General features: G+C 40.5%; 1 long non-coding RNA gene across 1 annotated transcript; it reads left to right on the top strand.

The window, feature by feature from the left end:
- The first annotated feature begins 202 nt into the window (after positions 1–202).
- Positions 203–7,681, top strand: LOC143413922 (uncharacterized). Its single transcript, XR_013094485.1, has 3 exons — positions 203–439; positions 6,584–6,699; positions 7,213–7,681. It is a non-coding gene; the product is annotated as an uncharacterized LOC143413922 (long non-coding RNA).
- The last annotated feature ends 19,210 nt before the right edge of the window (positions 7,682–26,891 follow it).

Here is a 26,891-nt window from a genome sequence, read left to right on the forward strand (position 1 = left end):
AAAGAAGATGATCAGTATAGATAGATAGATAGATAGATAGATAGATAGATAGATAGATAGATAGATAGATAGATAGATAGATAGTAGGGGTGCAACGATATTCGTATCGATATTGAACCGTTTGATACAGTGCTTTCGGTTCGGTACGCATTTGTATCGAACAATACAAAATTTGTAATTTATTTTATCAACTTTCCTTCTGACGATGCTGTCTGTGTTGAGCGCTCAGTGAATCTGCGTTCGACTACTCCGCCTAGGCTGCACTGTCGAACGCAGATCCACTGAGCGCCCAACACAGACAGCATAGTCAGAAGGAAGAGCGCAGGGCAAGCTAGCGAGACAGAAGTTAAGCTCTCCTTGCAACATGGACCTCCCCCACCCTCATTCAGATCTGGCGTTTGGAATTATTTTGGTTTTCATGTGACGTATGACCCTGAAGGTAAGCGAGTCATGGACTAAAGTAAAACAGTATGTTGGATGTGCCATGCAATGCTCAATTACATGGGTGGGAACTAGTGTGTTAGCGCAGTTAGCTCGTTAACGCGTTGGCCGTCTAGCCCCATGCACGGGGCGATCGGTGGTAGCTCGTTAACGGAGATTTGCCGTGTTGTGGCATTAAGGTCATTTCAACGAGATTAACCTGAAAGCACTAGTGGGAACACAACGAATATGACTGCACATTTACGCCGACATCATCCTAGTGCAAAGACAAGTGGAAGCAGACAAAAACAACAAGCACGCATGCTACAAACTTTACCCGAGTCATTTAGACAGCCGTTAGCACATGATTCTCCTTATGGGGACCTGATATGTTTAATATGCTGCTGAGAATATAGCCCAGAAGAAGCGGATAGTATAGCTTTTATTTTGGAAAGAGACATTTCTCTGTAATAAACTCTCTTTTCCAAAGATGAGTGATTCCTCAATCAGATACAGGGCTCGCAATATCGCTAGCCCGACGTCCCGGGGCTAGCGATTTTTTTCAGTCGGGCTACCAAAATCTATCTCTTCCCTGCCTGTCGGGCTATTGTAGGAAGGAAAAATATATGTCAATGCTTTTGCATTCTTTCAGAAATGTAGCTGGGTAATTATGTCATTGGCATCGGTGAGCCACTGTCAATATGTGACATATTGAAATCGCGTTTGAATTTGCGCTTGTTTTTTTGCTTTCACTTTGCAATCGCGCGAACTGTGTATAGAGAGCGACAGTACTGATCTGTGAGTGATGATAATTTGTGCACCAATTCCTCTGACATCGTCTTATTAATCGTTAGCTTACTACGCAAACATGACAAGTGAAATCTCCCGCTGCAAGCTTAAACATGTGAGAGGTTGATCGCGCAGAGAATCGCTGAGCTTATGTGAGTGCGTGTGTAAAAGCAGCAGGATATATATTTTAGTTCTGCTGAGCCAAATAAGACAGGTCAGGGTGAAGAAGTGACAGCCAAAGAAAAGCTTACCACAAAACGGAGAAGTTATGACAAATCAGACAAAAAGAAAGTGCAGCTTTATGGTTTCATGGACAAAAGAATTTCTGTGGCTGCAATATGACGAGCTAAATAACCAGGGCTGCACATAAGTGGTCCGCAGGTGCGCATTCGCTGTCAAAATAAAAAACATGCACAAGGGTTAGGGTTAAATTTAAAAACTGTACTTTTGAGTTAAAATATATATTTATAATTTTAATAAATGACAAATTAAAAAGGCATGAACATTTTTTTTTTGTATCGAAAAAATATCGAACCGTGACACCAAAGTATCGAACCGAACCGAACCGTGAATTTTGTGTATCGTTGCACCCCTAATAGATAGATAGATAGATAGATAGATAGATAGATAGATAGATAGATAGATAGATAGATAGATAGATAGATAGATAGATAGTATTTGTTTGCTAGAAATGCAAATGACATTTAAAGCCTCACATTTAAAGCCTCACAGTTCTTAAAGGAATTTGGGCCATAATGATTAGTGTCCAGCCATATGTGAACGATGCTCACTGTTTCTTTGAATAATGGCCAAAAAGGTTTTGTGTTTGTTTGTTTGTTTGTTTTTGCAGAACATTATAACTGCAGCTGAACCTGATCTTTAACCTTTTTGATACAAAATGCCTTAATGTAATAATTTTGTCTTTCTACACATTCATTGCAGATATTGTCAGAGTTAACGAGTTCATTTTTGAGGTCCCAGTGTTTTGTTTGTCATGGAGTCAAGGCCTCAGTTCTTAGAATCAGATCAGACAATTCAAAAACATAATGCAGGTTAAGGATTTTTGACACAATGGTATAAAAATGCATGCCATAATATGTTTGGGTGTAAAAAGAGCAACCATGAGAGCCTAAAACTCCCTGTAGTAAAGACAGACACTTTTAGATAGACAATTTTCGAAATATCACGTTTGAAAATTCATTTTTCTATGTACAATTATAAAGATTGCTGTCTATACAAGGGCCCAAGCTGAAAGTCAAATCTTCCTGAACTCATAAACATTTCCCCAAAAATCTGCCAGTTCAAAGAACAACAAAAAAAAAAAAAAGATGAAATATCCAGAAATGCATCTATGTCTTCTGGGCCACAGCTCGTTTAAAATAGACTGAATTGAAGAAAAACCATCCAGGAGTCTGAACAATCTGAAAAACCTTTTAGAAATCAGGGACACTGTGTGCTGTGGGCTAAAGAACAAAACAGCTATGCAGCTATGAATATGCACACAGTTTAAAAGCCAGGATCTGTGATGGAGTAAATGCACATTATGTAGGTAACTTGCATATCAGTAAATGCCTCTCTAATGATGATCAATATATACAGGTTTTGAAGCACCATGTCTTTTTTGGGGAAGGTCTTATTTGAGCAGGATAATGCAAAACCAAGTTATGCATTACTTATTACAACAGCATATCTCTGTAGTGAAAGAATCTGAGTGCCAGTGGAAAGGAAAAAGACAGAAATGACAGAAAACTGAATTTAAATAAGTGCTGAATAAATTTGCACCAGGATCTGCCTTTTCAGGGACCATTTTTACAAGCTTTTCTCATTTCCAAAATGTCACGTACTTAGTATGGACCCAAAGGCATCGGACTGTAACACACAACCTCTTGTTTAATTTTGCAGCATGCAGGGAAGTCCGGTAACGTTATTGGGAATCCATTAACATCTGAAACAGACACCACGGGGCAAAGTGCTCTGCTGATGTCATAGTCATAGGATACAAAGCCATGGTAACCAATGATGTGCAAATGTCATAACCAAGCAAATGTCAGAAAAATTGTGAAAAGTTTTTTTCTGCCTGAACTTAAATAGCAACAGAAAATGATAAGTCAAAAAATTAAAATTAAAAAAAAAACTTGTTAGAGCCATCCATCCAGCTTCATGTGTTTTGCAGGTCTGAAGGTTGTACCCTTGAATTAAAGCAGACATGAAGGAGTTCCTGATGAGCATCAGTATTTCAGCAGCTGGCAGTAACAATGTGTTGTTCTTTAGTGAAAGGCTAAAGCTAACTGCAAAAAACTATATCCAGCACATAACAAATAAATATTTTACAATAAAACTACCACATTTCAGGACTAATCCTTGAGTCATTTTAGATTTTACTCCAGGATATATTGATTTTTGCATTGCATTCACTGGCACAGTGGGTGAGAAAAGACTCTAATGATGCCGTCATTCACCTCCTACATCGTTCCCTCGCTCACCTGGAGACCGCTGGAAGCACTGTGAGAATCATGTTCTTTGATTTCTCCAGTGCCTTCAACACTATTCTTCCCTCGGTTCTGAAGGACAAGCTGGAGAACTCTGGAGTGGACCATCACCTCACTACCTGGATTTTGGACTACCTCACCGACCGACCACAGTATGTGAGGACTCAGGGCTGTGTGTCGGACAGGGTCGTCTGCAGTACGGGGGCCCCACAGGGAACGGTTCTGGCTCCGTTCCTCTTCACCATCTACACTGCAGACTTCTCCCACAATTCCACCCAGTGCTTCCTGCAGAAGTTCTCTGATGACTCTGCAATAGTCGGCCTCATCACTGATGGGGACGACAAGGAGTACAGAGGACTGACTCAAGACTTTGTGGACTGGTGCCAGCTGAACTACCTCCAGATCAACGCCAGTAAAACCAAGGAGCTGGTGGTAGACTTCCGCAGGCACAAGCATTCTCCACTGCAACCACTGAACATCCAAGGTATGGACATTGAGGCTGTGGACAGCTACAGGTACCTTGGTGTTCATCTGAACAATAGACTGGACTGGACTCATAACTCAGACGCCCTCTACAGGAAAGGGCAGAGCAGGCTGTACCTGCTGCGGAGACTCAGGTCGTTTGGGGTGGAGGGCCCACTCCTGAAGACCTTCTATGACTCTGTGGTGGCTTCTGCTATCTTTTATGGTGTGGTCTGCTGGGGCGGCAGCATCTCTGCTGGGGACAGGAAGAGACTGAACAGGGTGATCCGAAGGGCCAGCTCTGTTCTAGGATGCCCTCTGGACCCAGTGGAGGTGGTGAGTGACAGGAGAATGGCGGCTAAGCTGTCATCCCTGATGGACAACATCTCCCACCCCATGCAGCAGACTGTGACAGCACTGAGCAGCTCCTTCAGTGGGAGACTGCGGCACCCACGGTGTGGGACGGAGAGATTTCGCAGGTCTTTCCTCCCCACTGCTGTCAGACTCCATAATAAAGACTTTAACTGAACAAACACACACATCCACACATGTGCAATAACACTAAGTGCAATAATCCTTTCTGGCATCGTTGTATTTTTACTCAGTTGTATATAGCATTTGTATTCTATTTTTATCTTATTGTATATTTTTATTCTATTTTATTCTACTGTATATAGTATATTATTTTATTCTATTCTGTACAGCTGTGTACTGTATTTATTCTTATTGTATTCTAATTTTTGCGTCATAACTTTTGCACTGTCCACTTCCTGCTGTGACAAAACAAATTTCCCACGTGTGGGACTAATAAAGGTTATCTTATCTTATCTTATCTTATCTTAATACAGTAGAAACCTTGAACTAGGAATCGGTGCATAAGTATTTTTCTTTCCCAATTCACCTATTAATGTCCCGTTGTCAAGGCTGTGAATTGTTTCTGGGCGGTGTACAACCACAGATGGATCCACTGTGGGGTTCTGCTGATGATTCATATTAATGGACCTGACCCCAATCCCTGATTCCTTTTTCTTCCTCCAACCTTTCTACCCCCTGTTCTTCCCACTGTTCACTCTCTTTCTCATCCTTTCCAAACACCTAGGAGACAGATGGACCAACACTCAACTTCACACCATTTAGCTTTTCAAGGCTGCAAAAATAATGTGTGTGTAGGGGTGGAGTGAGCGAGTCGGGCAAAAAAGGATGCGTGCGCTTGTCGATGTGTTTGTGCGTGTGTGTCAGACAGACAGAAAAAGACGTGAACAGACACGCTTCCTTCATAAAACACGTCTGTGTGGTTGCACGGTGTGTTTTGTGCATGAAGTTGTGTGTTTGAGAGCATGTTTTTGTGCACAGGAGGTCACTGACGTGAAGCTGGCAGACAGGGGAACGCGGGGAGTAAATGAAGGACTTAGTGCTCTACACGGCTGACTGGTCAAATCTATGATGCTACCTTGAGCTTCTTTGGCTCAAGTGAGCCAGTCCTGCTCTTCCAGTAATAGAGACTGAGTGCTGTTCTCTATCAAGCCAGAAACGAGCACTGCATAGTAAAGTACATTGTTTTAGGGTTCTTGTTTTTTGGGATTATTACAACCTGAAAATTACATTTCCTTTATAGATATAAGCAGACCTTTGTCACAGCAGACTTTTACGCTGTCATACACAGAAAAGCATACGTGGCACTAGAATAATTAGTCATTCATGCGTTCTATGAAATTATCCCAGTAACCTGTAACCATATGAAAGAAAGTGACGAGTCAAACAGAAGCAGGTTTTTTATGTGTGTGCTGTAGTTACCTTATGCACCAGTTGGCAAATGGTTGCTGAAGGATGTTAACAGTCGCATTTTGGTCAATAGCAGGTTGCAGAGGCTGCCAGTAGTTTGCGTGGAAACGTTGACATGTCTGTAAACACAGGCTTAACAAGTGCTGGTGAAATTGTGATGCAAGCCAGAAATGGAGGTCTGGTGGAGCCAGCACCATAATTGCAAAAATTTCAACTGGCAACAGCAAACAACCTCCAGCAACCTCTAGCGAATGGAGGTTGCCATGAGATTGACTACAGTTCTAGGTCTGCTACACAGGCCTGTCCAGAATACATAATGACCAGAATAAATACACCTTTTGTTATGAGTTTGGCCTTTTTCCCACACATAAAGAGTGTTTTAGATCACTGTAAAGTGACATTTTGAAAAAATCCTCCCAGGGTGAAGATGTTGTCATTTTGTGATGTGTTGTGTTATTGTTTGTACAGTTTTGATTGGCCAGTATTTGGCAGAGCAAAGTCACTGAACAAAAGTTCATAAAAACATCTTTCTGTATGTCATGTTAGCAAACGTTCAACGCTCTAAACTGACCGCAATTTTAATTTATATGCTGAAGAGACTTTATGGTGGTTTTAAAACCTTTTCTTTTTTTTTTCTACAGCTATCGATGTCAGAGCTGAGCTCAGACTTTAAGCAAACATGGATAAAAGGCCCTGAAGATGGAGAGAAAAATGTATTTGATCATCAAGCTGCTCCAACAGCTCTAAACTCTTTCTGGTAGGATTAGAACCTGGAGAACACCTACAGACATGCTGTTGTAATGTGGCTGTTATGTTTTAAAGTTCAGGGATCTAACAGAATGCAGGATAAGGATCAGTTGTGATTATTTCAGTAATAACTTGTGTAATCGTGTTTTTGCTTTCATGCACTCCCGACTGCACTTTCACCTTTAAGGTGGATGACGTCACTGAATCCTGTGACTGATGTAAGAAAAATAAGAAGTGTATAATGCCATAATTCCAACCTAAAATCACTGAAATGAAGACTAAACCTTGCATTGTCTGTTACATGGTGAGTGTGTCTATGTGGAGATGATGTCCCTGTTCTATGACATATGACATCACGATTGTCTCCTTGAAATAGATGATGAAACTGACTGTCACTCCTGTGCATAGTAACACAGCAGCTGTACAGGGCCACTGTGACGAGGGGGCAGAGCCACAAAGCCAAACTTTAATTTTTTTTCTAAATTCTTTGATCTGGCCCTCACCCTGGGTTGTGTGTTTTCAGGAAGAGAGATTAAGATTCTGGACACGAAAACTCGAAATTAGTTTTATCCAGGACCTGAGAGTAGAGCAGGTGAGGTGAATCAGTGACTTGGCAGAAGCACCTACTGGGACTGGTGCCTTGGGTGTGAACAGACCATGGGTGACTGCTGGGAAGCGACCACCTGGGCAGAACAGGACATGCTCGAGGAGCTGCATGTTCCATCTGGTGTAGAAGTGTGTGTGGCCACCCAGAGAGCAGCTGAAAGAAGTTTGTTATCTGTTATCATTTTGATACTAAAGTGACAAAGCAGATGGCTCACAGGACAACTTCACTGCTGCTCCTAAACTCAAAGCCGTGTAGATGTTATAAGGAACATGTACAGCTGGTTTTCTTTTTTTTCTGCAATGCATTTACGTACTTCACTGCAATGTTAATGAATTTGATACTGAATACCCTAAAACCCCTGAAAAGATGTGACAATTCTCATGCAGTCCCTAGCTGTCATTTAAAAGTGCAAGTCACAAATTATGAATAAAAAAATAAAAAATTGTCTTTGCTTCGCTTTTTTTTTTTTAATTTATGGTCCAAACTGTAACATCTAAGGGTATCTTCATCCTAGCTGATGTTTTTTCCTTTTCTTTTAACCCAAATTAGAAGTCTATAGTAGTTAACTGAAATAAGAAGAACACAAAATATAAATTTTTCCCATCCTTCTTTTCCATAGAGCACCTTATTGCCAAGTGCGAATCTATCGCGCAAGGTGCTGTAGCAGCATTATAGTGGTACAGTAGCGGCACAACATTAAAGGAAGATTTTAAGTAACATATTACTTAATTATAACATAACTGCTTGATGCTTTACATGTTTTACAACATCCTTCAACTCTTCAGGAGCTGCACAATATTTTCACATATTAAAATTGAACCTATGGGTTTTTGTATGTTGTACGCTGGACGATGCTTTTGAACTTGTTCCTTAAATAATAATAATAATAATAAATTTTATTTATGAGCGCCTTTCAAGTCACCCAAGGACACTTTACAATAGGATAAAACACCTAGTAAAACAATGGCAGAATAAGAACAATAAAATAAAAGCACAAGATAAAATGAACAAACAGTGGATTCACAGTGAATATGCAGATTTGAACAGATGAGTTTTGAGTTGGGATTTAAACTGGGGGAGAGAACCAATATTTCTTATTTCAGGGGGCAGAGAGTTCCACAGCCTGGGAGCAGAGCAGCTGAAAGCTCTGCTTCCCATGGTGGTGAGGTGGAAGGAAGGTACAGTAAGCTGGATAGAAGAAGAAGAACAAAGTGAACGGGCAGAACAAGTGGTGGTTAACAGGTCAGAAAGGTAAGAAGGAGCGAGGTTATGAATAGCCTTGAAGGTGAGCAGAAGAAGTTTGAAAATTATCCGGAATTTCACAGGGAGCCAGTGAAGTTCCTGAAGAACAGGGGTGATGTGCTGGTAGGAGGGGGTTCTGGTGATAATGCGAGCAGCAGAATTCTGAACCAGTTGAAGCTTATGGAGGGATTTTTGGGGGAGACCATGCAGAAGAGAATTGCAGTAGTCAATACGGGAGGTAACAAGACTGTGGACAAGAATGGACGTAGACTGGGTGAAAAGAGAAGGAAGCAATCTGTTAATGTTACGTAGATGGAAGTAGGCAGAACGGGTGAGATTATTGATGTGAGATTTATAGCAAAGTGAACTGTCTAGGATGACACCAAGCCCTGTTTTATCAGCATGTAACTACATCAGTAGTTTCTATCCACTGTCTAATCTCTTTGTCATATATAGTGTAACTAGCGAGTGCCCAGTAATGCTCTGATGAGTCATTTATTTACTTTTGGGTCTCACAACACCCGCTGCATGTATCTCCTCCTTGTATGCCTTCAAAACTTAATGTTAGGGTATGGACAGACTAGTGCTGGTCAGTTGATGTTGTTTTTCTCCTGTAAGCAGATGTTTCCAGAGTGGAGCTGCCACAGGTGAGGCCGTTTCCCAGTTGACCTGGATTGGCTTCATCAGCATTTTTAACAAGGGATTGCTCTACTTCTGTGGTAACACTTGGCCCTGTTAAATTAGTAACTTAGCGTCTTCATTTTGCTGTTGCTCTCAGACATGTTTGAGCTTGTGTCTTTGTTGTGCATGCTATAGGAAACATAAACGCATCGCTATATCATTGATATTGTAAGATGACACTTTTCATCTGGCAAACATTTATGCTGGTATTAGTGAGGACAGCCCCAATTTGGAGGTTTACTTTTTGTTTTCACAAAGTCTCTTTTGTGGTTTTCTGAAGAGTAAAGTTTCAGCTCAACGTCTGTCTCTAAATTATTAAAAGAAATGCTGCTAGTAACAGAAATGTTAACCACACTGAGCCTGAGCCCAGTTCCTGATTCAATAGGCAAACAGTTGGCATCTTCCCAGAATAGGTTTTTACCACCAGAGGTAGGGTAGCCTTTAACCCAGATATGACCAACCCCTCGGTATTTTAGAATCTGTGCAACTTCACAGTACGTACAAGAGGGAAGATATGAAATCCATAGATCCAGGCAAAGCTTTAACCAATGGTAACGTCCTTGTCAGGGGGGTTATCAGGGTAGGAAAGTCAGCCAGAAATTCAACAGCTTTGCCTTGATACTCAGCTCTCTCGCTACAATGAGAGCCCCATATAGCATCAGCATTACTACATACATAGCACTGATCAATCTGTCAATCTCCACTCTGCCTTCGTTCTGAGTAATTATTTTTTCTTCTAGTATTAAATTTTAAATGCTTCATTTTATTTAACTACACTGTATTTCTGTATTTCCTGTCTCTACTTGTATTTTTCTTTTACTGTGTTTTTATTTATGTGTATATTTTCATTGTTTTCTCTTGGTAAAGCACTTTGAGGTGCCCCAGTAGTAAGCTATGCTATACATAAATGCTGCCTTGCTTATTTTCATTATTCATAAACACACACACACACACACACACAGTCTGAGACTAATACAGGCATACAGTTGATACCCATAAGGGGCTGATTAAAGAAAAAGTGTGATGCCCATTTCTCAATTCCAGGGTCAATGAATACCAATGAGCGACAGATACTTTATACAAGTCTGTAGGTGTGTGTGTGTGCGTGCGTGTGTGTGTAAATAACAAAGAGGAAAAAATAAGAACTTTCACTTTGATGCATCCTGGTAGCACTGCATATGCAGCTTTGTGGATTTATTTTCATCCTTTTTATCTTCCAGGTTCATATGTCTCTATGACATCTGGATCTTTATTGTTCCCAGTCCATAGATCACTTATTAAACCAAGTAATGAGGAGGTCATGCATAATTTCATTTGCTCTAGCAGTACCTGGGGACATTTTCTTACTTCACTAAAATCTATGATAGTTTCCTTTTGAAGGGCCATAACTCTCCTTCAGTAGTAGGCATTGGGGTCACAGATGCTAAATGGGCCATTTATAGATTCCTGGTGGAAGGAGAATATTGTGTTGAGTCATTTCAAACCTCTTATTGAGGCTATTTGACTTCACGTGGTTTAATTTGCTTCCGGTGATATATCTGATAAAGTGCCAGGCTTTCAAATCATTCTTGTAGCATTGCCTCCTATACACACACACTTTTCCATACCGAGTGCAAAGTAGGGCATAAAAGATGTTATTTAAGAAGAGAGACTTCAGTTAGGCAAATAGAATATCAATATTATTGTCCAATAGATATTCTTACCAGCAGGGCCCCATGGGGATTTGTAATGATTACTGGTAAATACAATTATGTCCCGAGCAACAGGACTTCAGTCAGCGCACAATTTTGATCACAGCAGTCTTGTGTTTGGATTTGCAGTTCAATAGTCACAATTTAAACCCATTTCCATTTTCATAAGACATCTGCAGGCATTATTATTTAGCCATTGCATTAACTACCACCAACTGCATTGTTTACATTGGAGAAAAAAACATTCATTAAATATTATTTCTCTTCGTTTCCCTTCTCTTTATACTGCTTTGTTTATGTATATATAATGTTCAAGATAACCACAAGTTGCTTGCAGATGCACACCCCCACAGATCTCATATGGAGAAATATCAAATCGCTACAAACAAATAACATCAGCACAGCATATGTGAAAAATTAATGTCCTTGGAGGCGGTTCATGTATGTCAATCGGAGACTTTGAAAGATAGGGAAGGCTGCCCGAGTGATGTGACGCATGTTTTTCTCCCTGCCCTTCGCAGCTTGAGAAGTGTGCCGCCACTGGTCAGTTGTCCTGCAGGGACGGTTGCCAAGCTTATCGGCCTGTTACAAATCAGGCAGAGAAATTGCAGCAGGAACATCTCTCCCTTTTCTCTCTGCTCTCGCTCACCAGGATCACTCGAGGGGATTGAAGCGCTAAGAACACAGCACAAATCTTTACTTCTCTCTTTGGCTTGCATCTACCTCTGACTTTTTTCTACTTTTCTGTCCCTGTGCTTGAGAAAAGTTGCATTTTGTAATAAACTGTTCCAGTATATGACTAAAGTGTATGATCTAGCATAGAGTGCTGTGAAAAGATGCTCCATCCCTGATTTCATCTTTGAAGTTTTGGGCACATTTGTCACATTTACATGTTTCAGATCATCAAATAAATTTTAATATTAGACAAAGATCATCTGAGTAAATACAAAATACTGTTGTTTTTTTTAAATGAATATTCCTCCGAAGGGTGGCTGGCCTCTCCCTTAGAGATAGGGTGAGAAGTTCGGCCATCCAGGAGGGGCTCAGAGTAGAGCAGCTGCTGCTCCACATCGAAAGGAGCCAGCTGAGGTGGTTCGGGCATCTGACAAGGATGCCCCCTGGGCGCCTCCTGGGTGAGGTGTTCCAGGCATGTCCCACCGGGAGGAGGCCCCGGGGCAGACCCAGGACACGCTGGAGAGATTATATCTCTCAGCTGGCCTGGGAACGCCTTGGTGTTCCCCCGGATAAGCTGGAGGAGGTGGCTGGGGAGAGGGAGGTCTGGGCCTCTTTGCTTAGGCTGCTGCCCCCGCGACCCGGCCTCGGATAAAGCGGATGAAGATGGATGGATGGATGGATGGATATTTAATTTACTTAGGGAAAAAAGTATTCAAGCCCTTGGCAGCAACAATAACTGGCAATGAGTCTTTCACATCACTGTGGAGGAATTTTTGCTCACTCTTGTTTGCAGATTTGTTTTAATTCAGCCACATTGGAGGATTTTTCAAGTGTGAACAACCTGCTGAAGGCCACGCCGAACCATTTAAGTCTGATTTAAGTTCAGGCTTTGACCAGGCAACTCCAAAATCTTAATTTTGCGCTTTTGAAGCATTCAGAGATGGACTTGCTGGTATGTTTCGGATCATTAACCTGCTGCATAACTAGGGGTGCAACGATATTCGTATCGATATTGAACCGTTCGATACAGTGCTTTCGGTTCAGTACGCATATGTATCGAACAATACAACATTTGTAATTTATTTTATCAACTTTCCTTCTGACGATGCTGTCTGTGTTGAGCGCTCAGTGAATCTGCGTTCGACTACTCCGCCTAGGCTGCACTGTCGAGCGCAGATCCACTGAGCGCTCAACACAGACAGCATCGTCAGAAGGAAGAGCGCAGGGCAAGCTAGCGAGACAGAAGTTAAGCTCTCCTTGCAAGATGGACCTCCCCCACTCTCATTCAGATCTGGCGTTTGGAATTATTTTGGTTTTCATGTGACGTATGACCCTGAAGGTAAGCGAGTCATGGACTAAAGTAAAACAGTATGTTGGATGTGCCATGCAATGCTCAATTACATTGGTGTGAACTAGTGTGTTAGCGCAGTTAGCTCGTTAACGTGTTGGCCGTCTAGCCCCATGCACGGAGCGATCGGCGGTAGCTCGTTAACGGAGATTTGCCGTGTTGTAGCTTTAAGGTCATTTCAACGAGATTAACCTGAAAGCACTAGTGGGAACACAACGAATATGACTGCACATTTACGCCGACATCATCCTAGTGCAAAGACAAGTGGAAGCAGACAAAAAAAAGCAAGCATGCTACTAACTTTAGCCGAGTCATTTAGACAGCTGTTAGCACATGATTCTCCTTATGCTGCTGAGAATATAGCCCAGAAGAAGCGGATAGTATAGCTTTTATTTTGGAAAGAGCCATTTCTCTGTAATAAACTCTCTTTTCCAAAGATGAGTGATTCCTCAATCAGATACAGGGCTTGCAATATCGCTAGCCCGACGTCCTGGAGCTAGCGATTTTTTTCAGTCGGGCTACCAAAATCTATCTCTTCCCTGCCCGTCGGGCTATTGTAGGAAAAATATATGTCAATGCTTTTGCATTCTTTCAGAAATGTAGCTGGGTAATTATGTCATTGGCATCGGTGAGCCACTGTCAATATGTGACATATTGAAGTCGCGTTTGAATTTGCGCTTGTTTTTTTGCTTTCACTTTGCAATCGTACGAACTGTGTATAGAGAGCGACAGTACTGATCTGTGAGTGATGATAATTTGTGCACCAATTCCTCTGACATCGTCTTATTAATCGTTAGCTTACTATGCAAACATGACAAGTGAAATCTCCCGCAGCAAGCTTAAACATGTGAGAGGTTGATCGCGCAGAGAATCGCTGAGCTTATGTGAGTGAGTGTGTAAAAGCATTTCAGTTCTGCTGAGCCAAATAAGACAGGTCAGGGTGAAGAAGTGACAGCCAAAGAAAAGCTTACCACAAAACGGAGAAGTTATGACAAATCAGACTATAAGGCAAAAAGAAAGTGCAGCTTTATGGTTTCATGGACAAAAGAATTTCTGTGGCTGCAATATGACGAGCTAAATAACCAGGGCTGCACATAAGTGGTCCGCAGGTGCGCATTCGCTGTCAAAAAACAAAACACGCACAAGGGTGAGGGTTAAATTTAAAAACTGTACTTTTGAGTTAAAATATATATTTATAATTTTAATAAATGACAAATTAAAAATGCATGAACATTTTTTTGTATCGAAAAAATATCGAACCGTGACACCAAAGTATCGAACCGAACCGTGAATTTTGTGTATCGTTGCACCCCTATGCATAACCTATGTGATCTTGAGCTTCACAGCACAAACTGATCTCTGGAATTCACAGTTCTATCAACTGCGGCAAATCATTCTGAAGCAGCAAAGCAGCGCCAGACCATCACACTACCACCACCATGTTTGACTGTTGGTACAATGTCCTTTTTTAAAATTTAAATACTGTATTAGTTACCAGATGTAACCAAAATCAAACGTTCCAAAAGGTTCAGCTTTTGTCTCATCAGGGCAAAAACGTTTTTCCCAAAAGTCTTTGCAATCATCAAAATGCATTCTGGCAAATATGAGGCGATCCTTTTTGATCAGCAGATGTTTTCAACTCTCCCACGGATGCCATTTTTGCCCAATTTCTTCTTCGCTGTTAAATTATGAATTCCGACTGTGGAAAATGAGCCCTGCAGCTCTTTAAATGCTGTTCTGGGTTCTTCAGTGACCTCCTAGATGAGTCGTGGATGCACTCATGGAGTAGGTTTTGATAACCGTGGAGCGCAGGGGTCCCCAAGCCTTAAAAATTGATTTTTGAATCCTTTCCTGACTGATAGATGTCAGTGATTTAGTTTGTCAGCTGTTGTTGGTTTTTGAGCTCTTTTAGCCTACTTCACTTTGTCAGACAGGTTCCATTTAAGTGATTTGTTGATTCATCAGGTCTGATAGTAACCACGTCTGAGTGTGACTAGAGAAACTGAACTCAGCTTTCCAAAAAATGTTGTTAATAACATTGAATTTGTGCTTTAAAAATGGGGTAATTACTTTTTAAAAACATTTTTATTAGGTTTTTTTTTTCAGCATCACCGAGGTTTGGCTAGCTTTTTTCACTTAATAAATGAAATCATCATTTAAAAAATGAATTTTGGATTTATTCTGTGTAATATTAAAGTCTGATGAGCGTGACAAATTTGCTACAATATAAAAAAGAAAGGAAGGAGGCAACACTTTTTCATGGCTGTTTCATTCCTGCCTTTACACAAACCATGTATAAAAAGTGTCAAAGATTAAATATCCAGTAATTCCTGTCCCTGTCTTCTACAGCCCTGTGTAGCATCCATTCTTCTTTTAACAGCAGGACACAAACATCTGGGAACCGAGGAGACCAGCCGCTGGACCTTTGGTAGTGGAATGTAATCTCATTCTTATGTGATACGGGACTCTAGCTGCTCAGTACTCCTGGGTCTTCTTTGTCATATTTTTTTTTTGTCTTATGTTTACATTATTTAATGTTTTGAGCTGGAGAACGGTCTGAAGTTCAGGCAGGCATGCTCAGCACCCAGAGTTTTCAACTATAAAGCATTGCTGTATGCGGCTTTGCATTGTCTTGCTGACACATGCGAGGCCTTCCCTGAAAAATACGTCATACGAAACCTTTGACCATTGATGGTGCCTTTCCAGATGTACAAGCTACAAATTCCATATGCACTAATGCACTCTCCTACAATCAGAGATGGAGGATTTTGACCTAAGCACTGATAACAAGCCATAATGGTCCCTCTCCTCCTTAGTCTGTAGTCTATGTTTCCCAAAAAGAATTTCAAATTTCAATTCGCCTGACCACAGTTTTCCACTTTGACTTTATCCATTTTAAATGTGCTTTTGCCCAGAGAAGTCTGCAGCATTTCTGGATCACGTTCACATATGGCTTCTCCTTTGCATGATCGAGCTTTAACCTGCATTTGTGGATGGCGTGGTGAGCTGTGTTCACAGACAGTGATTTCTGGAAGTGTTCCTGAGCCCATGCGGTGACTTCCATGACAGAATTGTGCCTGTTTTTAATGCAGTGCCACATGAGGAATTTCAGCTTTGTCTTTTGTGCACAAAAATTCCCAGAATCTTTTGATGATATTGTGTCCTGTAGATGATGAAAGATTCAAAGTGATGATTTCATGTTGGAGAACATTATTCTGAGATTGTTCAAAAATTTGCAGACAGCCTCTGCTCATCTTAACTTCGGGAAACTTTGCCTTTTGCAGATGCTCTTTTTAAAAGTTGTTGCTTCCTGAGTTGTTGCTAGTTAGTTACAAAATTTTAAAACAACTGTTTCTTTTTAGTACCACTTACTTTTGCAGTGTTTTGTTGTCCCGGACTTTTGGACCCCTGGAACCCTGGATTTCCACCACTTGTATCACACCTGGTGTCTCTGTAAATAAAAATCTTTATTGAACTGTGAATCCCGGTCTGCGCCTGAGTCCACTCCATTGCCCGTGACATTTTATCAGTTTAAATATTTTATTTGTCTTCTATGTTTGTGACCACAACATACATGGCATTCTGATTTTATTTCCATTTTACACAGCATCCCCACTTTTCTGGGATTGGGTTTGTATTTTCAGAACTGCAGTTTGCAAATAGCATGTTTTATGAGTGTGGGTGTAGCTTTCACTCAAATATACCTGAAAATATGATGAAAGAAATCCCGAAACATTTAATAAGGTTGGGCAAAAACAGCTCTTGGGGATTTAACTTGTATTCATGGGTCAAATTTGTTTAATGATGTATTTTCCTTTTTCATGTGGATAATTGGCTGCATGAAAGAGGCAGATAACAGGCAGATACCAATTCCGCTACTGACAGTAGCCTCAGTAGACCATAAAGCAGTCACAAGCAATGTTATATTTTGTGTTAAAGGAGGAGGAAAAAACGGTTGGATGGCCATTCCCTGCTGACAGATATCATTATTTATAATTGCATGAACATATTTTATGAAATAGAAGAAGTCGTCATTGGTATGATATATTTTTTAAAAAGTGAGAAAAGTCAGAGACAGGTGATAGTTTGGACTAGAGCATCACAATGTCTTAACCAATATATATGTTTTATAATTGTGTTTCAAAATAGATACTCTCTCAAACTGTTAGGTCTAGTGATACTAGAGTAACTGTACCTGTAAGGAAATATATTTAAAATCAACCTGGGAGTATCACAGGGTTTCCCCCAAAACCATCTTGCAAATTAATCTCCTCTTTTGTGAGTCAGACCGTGCAGATGGCATGCAGAGATGGATCGAGGTAGGGAGAGAAATGGGTCATACGTGACACAAAAAACTGATTTTGTTTCATAATTGATAAAATTCATCTGATATTCTGCTGTCTCATAAGGGATAGCAATTTAAGTTTAGCAGGGTTCCCTGTACTCAACTATGGACAGAGGTGGGAAGTACATATACTTTGTTAATGTACTTGAGTAGAATTTTCATGTATTTGTACTTGAGTAGTTCTGACAGCTTTTTACTTTTACTTCCTACATTTTTAAACAAATATCTGAACTTTCTACTCCTTACATTTTCAAATCTTTTGGTTTAAGGGATTTGAGGGACTTATTTCACGTCACTGTGTTCCTTCAAACATCAAACCGATTTGAGCATAAACACAAACACATGGGTGAAGCTCTCAATAGAATTTTTTGTCAGTTGTAATACTTTTCTCCATGCTGAGCTCTTACAGCTGATTTTAGGGTTCGCCCAGCTGCTGAATCCCACACAGCTGTTAGCAGAGACGGGTCTTCCAGCGGAATCTGCATGAATATTGAAGATACTTATATTGTCTAGACGGAGGAATAATCACATGTGGGGCATCGGCTTTTCACCGGAACAACACTTAGTTTTTATTATTGAACTCTGGCGTGCACTCTGCAGCATAACAGGAAGCATCCTTTCAAAATAAAATCACAACAGATGACAACGAGGGCATACCTATTAACTAGCTCAACACCCCCACTTGCACTCACGTTGTCAGCTTTACATGCATTCCAAAAGAAACAGTTTTTCTTTACTATTTGTTTACACTCCAAACATATATTTCTCAAACTTCAATAACTTCCCCTTTGTTGCTGGCTTTGTCATAACATCGGCCACCATCAGACCTGTCGGACAATACTCCAATATCAAATTTCCAGCATTAACTGTTGATCTCACAAAATGATATTTGATATCGATATGCTTACACCTCTGTCTGTTAACAGGATTCTTTGCCAATGCAATAGTCCCTTGATTGTCCTCAAAAATCTTTGGCGGTCTCTTTTGATGCTCATACATGCTTTGCAACAGTTGTGTCAAGTACAAACATTCTTGTGTTGTTGCTGCCAAAGCTATGTACTCTGCTTCACAAGTTGACAAGGCAACAGTTGGCTGCTTCTTTGTTCGCCATGACACCAAAGTACCTCCTTCATTCAGGCTTACGCAGTAACCTGTAGTACTCCTCCTGTCAGTCACATCCGCAGCCCAGTCTGAGTCACTGTGACCTTGTACTCTCAAATCTTTGTCACTTTTCCTGTAGCACAATGTCTTGTCTTTTGATTGTTTCAGGTACCTTAGAACATGTTTCACAGTAGTCCAATGTTCCACAGCTGGTTCTTTGAAGTGCTGTGACAGCTTACTTACAACAAAACTCAAATCTGGTCGTGTGCAAGAGGTCAAGTAAATAAGGCTACCTACTGCCTCTCTGTACATTCTGACATTGTTCATTTTCTCAGCATCATCATTGTAGTTCAACCTTTGTTCACAAGGAGTTGATCTTGGTTTACAGTCTTGCATTTGAAATCTTTCCAGTATGTTTTCTACATATCTCTCTTGTAACATTTTTACACAATCTTGGGTTTGCTCAAAATCAATACCAAGAAAATGTTTGAGTTTCCCCATATCTTTCATTTTGAATCTTGCAGTTAGCATTTCCTTCACAGTTTTCAAAACCCTTTCATCACTGGCTGCAATAATAATATCATCAACCCATATGATCATGATCACTTTTTCTTTTCCTGTTTTCCTTGTGTAAACACAATGATCTACAGGACTCTGCATGAAACCGTTCTCTATCAAATAGTCATGTAATGTCCTGTTCCAGTTTCGGCCTGACTGTTTAAGCCCATAAAGTGACTTTTCCAGCTTGTAGACCAGTTTCTCATCTGTTTTTCCTTTTACTTCATAGCCTTCTGGCTGCTCAACATACACTTCAAAATCTATTGGTGCATGCAAGTATGCGGTTTTTACATCCATCTGATGCAAAATCAGGTTTTCTTGTATTGCACACTGCATCAATACTCTTATGCTTGTCAGGTTAGCAGTCGGAGAAAAAGTTTCATCATAGTCTATCCCAAAACACTGGTTGTAACCTTTAGCTACGTACCGTGCTTTATATTTTTCTGATCCATCACCACTGTTTTTCTTCACATATACCCATCTACCCCCCACTGCTTTCTTTCCCTCAGGTAAGATTGTTAGGGTAAAGGTGTTGTTCTCTTTTAAGGATTGCATTTCTTCATCCATAGCTGCTTTCCACTCTCTAGAGTTGGGTGACCTTGCAGCTTCACTGAATGTCACGGGTGAGTTACTTATCAGTCTGTAACAGTAGTCTATGTTAGTCAGCACTTGATCATCAATGTCTTCTCCTGACTCATATTCATTTAGATAATCTGGTTTCTTTCTTGTTCTAGAAGGATACCTTCTGGAGTTTTCAGTCTCATCACTAAGTGGCATCTGACTGTTCACTTCTGGTTGGTTGTCAGTATCTGGTTCCTGTGAACTGGTACTGGGGCTTTCCCTGTTCACGTTTGGTCTCTCCCTCACCTGTATGTCTTCATCCTCAGATGTCGTATCAGTTTGTGTTTGCTTTTCCTCATTGTGTTTGGTTACAAACTTAACCAGCCTAAACTTTTGCACTTTGGCGCTGTCTGGGAAATAAACCTTGTATGCTGGACTGTTTTTGTCGTAGCCTACAAAAATCCCTTTTGTACACTTAGAATCCAGCTTACCCTTGTTTTGCTTGTAAGCATAACACTCACACCCAAACTTTCGCATTCTGGATAGATTGGGCTTCCGCCCAGTCAGCAAAAAGTAAGGTGTCTGCCCTGTCCGGTTGTTAAAGCATCTGTTTCTCACGATAGCCGCTGTTTGAACTGCATACGTCCATAATTCCTTTGGTATGGCACTCTCAATAAGCATGCACCTCCCCATATCAAAAAGTGTTCTCCAGCCACGTTCCGCTGTACCATTCTGGTGAGGGGAATATGGGGCTGAAGTTTCATGTCTTATTCCATGTTTGTTTAACAATACCTGGTAACTCTTTGCCATGAACTCTGTGCCGTTGTCTGACCTGATACACTTTACCTTCCCGAGTGGGGCTGTATCGGCCAAAAAGATTTCAGTTGCTTGCATTGTTTCACTTTTGTTTTTGAGAAAATATACAAATACTGCACCGGAAAAGTCATCGGTAAACAATAATGCATATCTGTGTCCATCTCGTGATTCTGGATCTATCGGCCCTGCTAGATCCGTATGTACCAGCTCGAGAGGTTTCTCAGCTCTCCTGTCAGGGTTTCTATTCCTAGTCTGGACAAATTTTCCCTGAATACACACCTCACAGTTCAAACTTTCTTTGTCAGTTTTCCCTTTGATTTTCATACCTTCAACCACATTTTGTAGCTTCAGAATGTCACTATGATTGCAATGTCCCAAAATTTCATGCCATGTCTGCACATCAAAACAATTATTACACTTATCATCGTACTCACTTACAGTCTCAAGGTAATAAAGTCTGTTGTGCTCATGGATGTGAAACTTTGTACCGTCTCTGTGTTGAAGGACGTTCCTTCCTTTCTTAAAGATGATAGTGGCTCCGTTCGTGGTGGCCGCTCTCACAGAGAAGATATTCTGTGGAAATGAGGGAATGCATAGGGCATCTTTCAGTGTTGTTTTACACTGTCTCCCTCTGCTGTCAATCAAGCACACCTCTGCATCTCCTCTGCCTTCAGCCACTCCTTTACACCTGGTGCCATCAGCTAATTCCACACAGTGCGTTCCCGGCTGGAAGTCGTCATTAAATTTCTTGAACGCTGTTTTATCATTCAGGATGTGTGATGTTGCGCCAGTATCCACCATTAGGCCTTTGGTCCTGATGTCTTGTGGCTGTTGAGGTGCCGCGTAGTCATCGCTCATCCGGAAGACATAAGTGTCGTCGCTCTCTGCGTTGTCGCCCTCCTCCGAGGCTATGCGTGCTTCATCATTCCGTTGTCGTCTCCTGCAAGTCGACTCTCGATGGGTGTTGCTCCTACAGTGACCGCACCACTGTCTGTAGCGGCATGCTCTGGCCTTGTGTCCCCGTTGGCCACACTTAAAACAGACTATGTCTGACATGTCTCTCCTGTGGTCATTAGCAGCTGCTGCGGGTCTCACGCTGGGTTGCACTCTCGCCTTCATGATGTTATCCTCTTGTTCCATTAAGCGCATTTTCTCAGTGTCCTCATAGCTGCGGAGTTTCGTTTTAAATTCCGCAAACTTGATTTCTGATTCACTTTGCGTAATGTGAACGGAAAAAGGTTTAAATGTTTCTGGTAAACCTTTTAACACCATCGCTACAAGCAGACCATCACTAAGTGTCTCTCCAGCATTTCTCAGGGCTGTAATAAATGTCTCTGCGCGTATGATGTACTCCGTGACGCTCTCACTGCTTGCTTTCTTCAGAGAAGTCAGTTCGGTATAAAGGCTGATAATTCTTGGTTTACCTTTTCCTGCATAATAGTCTCTTAAAATTTTCAGTGCCTCGCGTCCATCATCGGCAGCTTCTCTCATCACGAGCGACAAACTCTTATCATCCAGGAACTGTATTAACTCTGCATAGGCCTGGGCATTCTTATCTTCGTCGTCCTCATCGTCGTCATCACTTTTCAATATTGTGTCTTTTAGACCTTGTAATCTAAGATGTCCCAAAAATTTTGTCTCCCACAGTTCATAATTCTTCTCATCTCCGTCAAAAACCAACCTTGCCCATCGGCCACTGGGTTCACCAGCACGCTTATTCATGGTGCTAACTTAGCACGCTAGCCCTCACCGAACACGCTGTACTTTGCGACTTTTCTGGTGGTAAACTTTCCCCTGGCGTAGCTTCAATGTTTTCCTGGGCCCATAACCTGTTAGCAGAGACGGGTCTTCCAGCGGAATCTGCATGAATATTGAAGATACTTATATTGTCTAGACGGAGGAATAATCACATGTGGGGCATCGGCTTTTCACCGGAACAACACTTAGTTTTTATTATTGAACTCTGGCGTGCACTCTGCAGCATAACAGGAAGCATCCTTTCAAAATAAAATCACAACAGATGACAACGAGGGCATACCTATTAACTAGCTCAACAACAGCAAATTCAAAAGTGTCAAATGTTTTGGTGTTAGGAGACTTCTTGCAAAAGTAGAGTTAATTTTACTCTAAGCAGAGTCACATTCTTTTAATGTAACTCTGAGGTGTAAAATGATAGTAGTTAAAATCGAGTGTTAAAAATTAGTGTTTCTCTGTCTAATCTGGAGGTGTTACAATGGAAACATTAACTCTTGACCTCTTAACTCTGAACTCCTAGAAGGGCTATGACACCAACAGAGTAAATTCACAGACTCCGCCCCCAGCACGGCTCCAATCGAAGCTGAAGTGAAGCCGTTTCAGAACATTTTGCTCTACATATTTGAGTTGTTTGCCATGCTTGGTAAGTCATTTTTTCAAAGATTGTTTCAATTATTATTATGAGCTTTTACTTCTGTGGCTCTTTGGAGTTGAGACAAAGCTGTGTGAAAGGCATTAGCCACGTTGCTCGGTGATAGCATAATATTCTGTTTTAGCTAGCTGAAAGGTATCGTGTGCGGGCAAATAGTACAGCCTTGAAAAAAAGCATGCATATGAATTTTCAGTCAAGTTTTTGGTCAAATACACCTAAAACAATGTCTAGAATGTGAAATGTTGGTATAATGGTGCTACTTCAAGCCTGAAAACGATCTCCCACAAAAAGAACGAGCAAACAGCAGTAGCAGATGTCCTGACTGGGTTGTACGTTTAGATCCCTCCAGAGTTTTGTACACACTGTTTAGGTAAAAATGAAAAAGATTGAGTTTTTAAATTTAGTTCACCATTAACTGTTGTCTGTGTTCTTCAGTTGTTTGAGAGAGCACCATTTTAACAAACATGTTCAGGTAGAATATTGCCTTTAAATATGGGCATTGGATTCGTATTTGGAATCTTTTGGGAAAATAGCTCAAAAATTATAATTATTTTTTTATTTTTATTTTTTTACTGTGCTGCAATTGATTGCGAGAATATTTGTGCAATTAATTAGTGCGCAACTAATTTTTATTGAATCTCCACACAGGATATGCTTGTGAAGGTGGAATATGGGGGAGAGCAGAAGTGATGAATGGAGGACATGCATATTGTATTGAAGAAAAGAACAATGAGCATGCTGCTGCATTTATCTATGCCAGACCGTTTGATAAACAATATTCTAATGAAAGTGAGAACATGTACATTGCTCCATGTTGTTACATGTTTCAGAAAATGTTTTGAAATTGTAGTGCACAGTTCAAAATAAATGTTTTTTAAAAACCATTGCCTCTTTGTAATACGTGTTTATTTCCAAAGTAATTTCTAGAAGTTCAGAAGAGTAAAATTCAAACTTTTTAGAATTAATTTGAAGATAACTCTTATGTAGTGTGGGATTATAATATTATTTTATGCCATGTTAGACCCTTAAAGATTGTGAATTATGTAGTTTTAGTTTGCATTATTCTCCTGAATTAGAAGAAGGTGATAACTATTGCATTTGTTAAACTGATTTGCATTACATTAGACTGCTGATTTATTGTGAATGAATGATATTGTTTTATGATGCATTATACTGCTGAGTTATAAGAAATACTGTTCGCAGAAAGTCATCGCCTTATTTGTCTGATTAGAAAAGAACAGAACATACTGGAGAGGTTTTCTGCCCCATCTCAGCAGGAGCAGATAAACAGGGAGCCAAGGTCGTAGCTTAGGCGCTGTGTGAGAGAAAGAATGTGAATGTTTAGGCTTTTATGATTAGGTGGGGGCCACTAGAGGCTATAAGAGTTTGATCAATGCTCCACCATTTTGAGATCTGATGCTGTCTGCGTACGGTGTCCATCTCCCACGCGTGTGATCATTAAAATCATCGTTTGACTCAACCCGGCTGGACCAGTGTTGTTATTTTGGTTTTTCCTCTTGTATCCATCCCCAATATTTGAATCCGTAACAGTAGTTAAACTAGAATACTCTGTGAGAGTTAGTATATAAACTCTTAACACCTAGTTAGCATTAGTAAGTGTTAAATTATCAACTCCAGACAGATTTGGTACTTAACACTAAATCAGAGTTAACGTACCAACTCTCCAATAAGAGTTAAATTAACTCTCTCTGGTGTGGACCCATATAGACACTTTAAAAGAGTTGAACTCAAATCTGACAGTGTTAATTTGGACATGCTGGATTTGCTGTGCACGTAAACCTGTTCCATACTCAATTTCAATAACTCAATAACTAAAAATAGAGCGTTTTTTTAGTTTCCTTGTTTTTCTCTGCTCATGTTCTGCCTACCTGTTTCAAGCTAAATGTTTTTGATATAAATAAAGTTTAAAGTATTCCTACATTATTACATTATTGTAGCACAAGTTTCAGTTAACTTTGCATAGAAATAAGTGATAAAATCTTTCGTCAAGGAGCTACTTTTACTTTCTTACCTACTTACTAGGAATCGGTACTTCAGCTTTTACTAAAGTATTTTTTAACACTAGTATCTGTACTTCTACTTAAGTACAGAATGTCTATACTTTGCCACCTCTGACTACAGAACTAAAAAGGGTTCTCCGAAAACTCACAAAGTCGCAATAACTCAGTCAATCAATCGGTTCTTTTGAAAATCACGAATATCCACAGAATCTTTAGCCCACAAAAGTAATGGAAACACCAACATGTTGCAAAATGATCAGAAGAATTATACAAGTTAAAACTTTGTAGCAGAAAAATAACACACATCATGGAAAAAGCTATTCCGAATGGAAAAACAAAGGTGATGTTTTTATGTCACGCAAGGGAACGTGATCAAAATCTGGGGCTTCAAGCACACGACTGCTGCAAAATGTATGAAGGGATCTAACTGGGATAAAAGAGGTCTTGAGTGCCTGTGTCTTTTTCTTCTGAAACGCTCCTGCTACATCTAAAATATGAAACCGAATGTCAGTTATTCATCGTTAGAGTGCAATGCTAATTATGCTAATTACACAGTGACATAAATTAGTGGATTGCAAACAAGGCATTTCAGGCTGCTCAACAACAGTACTTTCTGCAAGAGGAAAAATAATATTGGTCTCTAAGTTACAGTGTGATCACTATTTTTATTTTTTGTAAATTAGTCTCCTTTTGCAGTATTGTACCGTTGATTGAGATACACGGAGGAGTGTACTTGCAGCAAAGTTCTACTGTCATCTTCACCTCGCATACAAAAGTTTATTATACTTCAAAATCACATCTATCATTACTAGCATTTGGTGTTTGCAACTCGGAAGCCACAGAGTGCATTTTTGGATAACTGGGAACCATCAAAACTGCTATAGGTGAATCCTAAAATGAAAAATGTTTCCTGGAAGTGCAAGTATTATGTCCCTCTAAGGCTTTATCCCACTCATATACAACTGATATAAAGACAGAGTTCATACTTCATCTTTTCTGCTGCTGCAGGTGGTAGTGGTGATGGTGATGGGGGGACTTAAGAACCAGCAGTATTTCATATTTCTGATTCTGGTAATGCACTGCCTTGCTATTAACAAATTACCCCAACGCCACACAGGCAGTTAAGTGAGTGAATTAGCTGGTGTTTGAAAATGGTGGCATTAGCACTCCTTCTGCTCAGAAAGTGCATGCATGTGTAAATGTGTGTGTGCGCTAGGGCCTCTGTGCTTCTTTTTGCTAACTTTCCACCTTCTCTCATGTGCCACGAAGACACATTTCAGCTTACATTTGCGGAATTGAATTCATAATTGCTTGTTGGCCGTATAAAATTTCTGCATAATGAAATGCTTTCATAATAATCAATAAAGTAAATAGAGCGAGTCCATTTAAAATGTTGTAGCGTGAGGAAAAGGATCGAGCTGCTTTCGGTGCTTCAGTGTGTTACCTTATCGCTGCTTATAGCACGTAGAAGAGAAGCCGAGTGGATTCCAGTTTGGAAAGAAAATCCCCACTTGGATACTGCTATCTTTCTTTCCTGGGTGATGACATCCAGGAGGCGAGGAAGGATGGATGTCTGTCTGTGGTGTTGGAACCAGTCCTAGCACTTAGGTGCCCCCCCACCCCCAGTTGTCCATTCTTTCTAGCCAGCTCATAGTGGATTGTGCTTACTCTCATTTAGTCTGGCCTATTTGTCTTTCCTCTAAAGCCCAACCTGCTCCAAAGATGTAATTCCATAAAAGCATTCAATCAATACACCAGAAACTGTACTCATCTATCATTTGTGGAGAAAAAAAACAAATAGGGAAAATTGTGTGTGTCAGTGTATTTGCAAGTGCATGTATGTTGATGTCTGTGTCCAACCCAAATATTTCAAATCAGCCAAAACAGGATTGGTCAAATGCGCTGGCTCAGTCGTGAGTGCTGTAACACACAGGTGCACAAGGGAAGTGTGTCCACTGGATGGCACTGTTATGAGTTTGGAAGGGTTTTTTTTTTTTTTGCTTTTTACAAAGCTGAGGCAACAATCAATTGATGTGTGGTATTCTGTGTCAAAAATGAGGAAATATTAATTTCTTTGCTCCTGGAAACCTTAACATTTCCAGGAAAGACATAAATACAATAGCCACACCAACACACACACACACAATCA

The sequence above is a fragment of the Maylandia zebra genome, linkage group LG2 (genome assembly GCF_041146795.1).
Source record: "Maylandia zebra isolate NMK-2024a linkage group LG2, Mzebra_GT3a, whole genome shotgun sequence".
Lineage (NCBI taxonomy): Eukaryota > Metazoa > Chordata > Actinopteri > Cichliformes > Cichlidae > Maylandia > Maylandia zebra.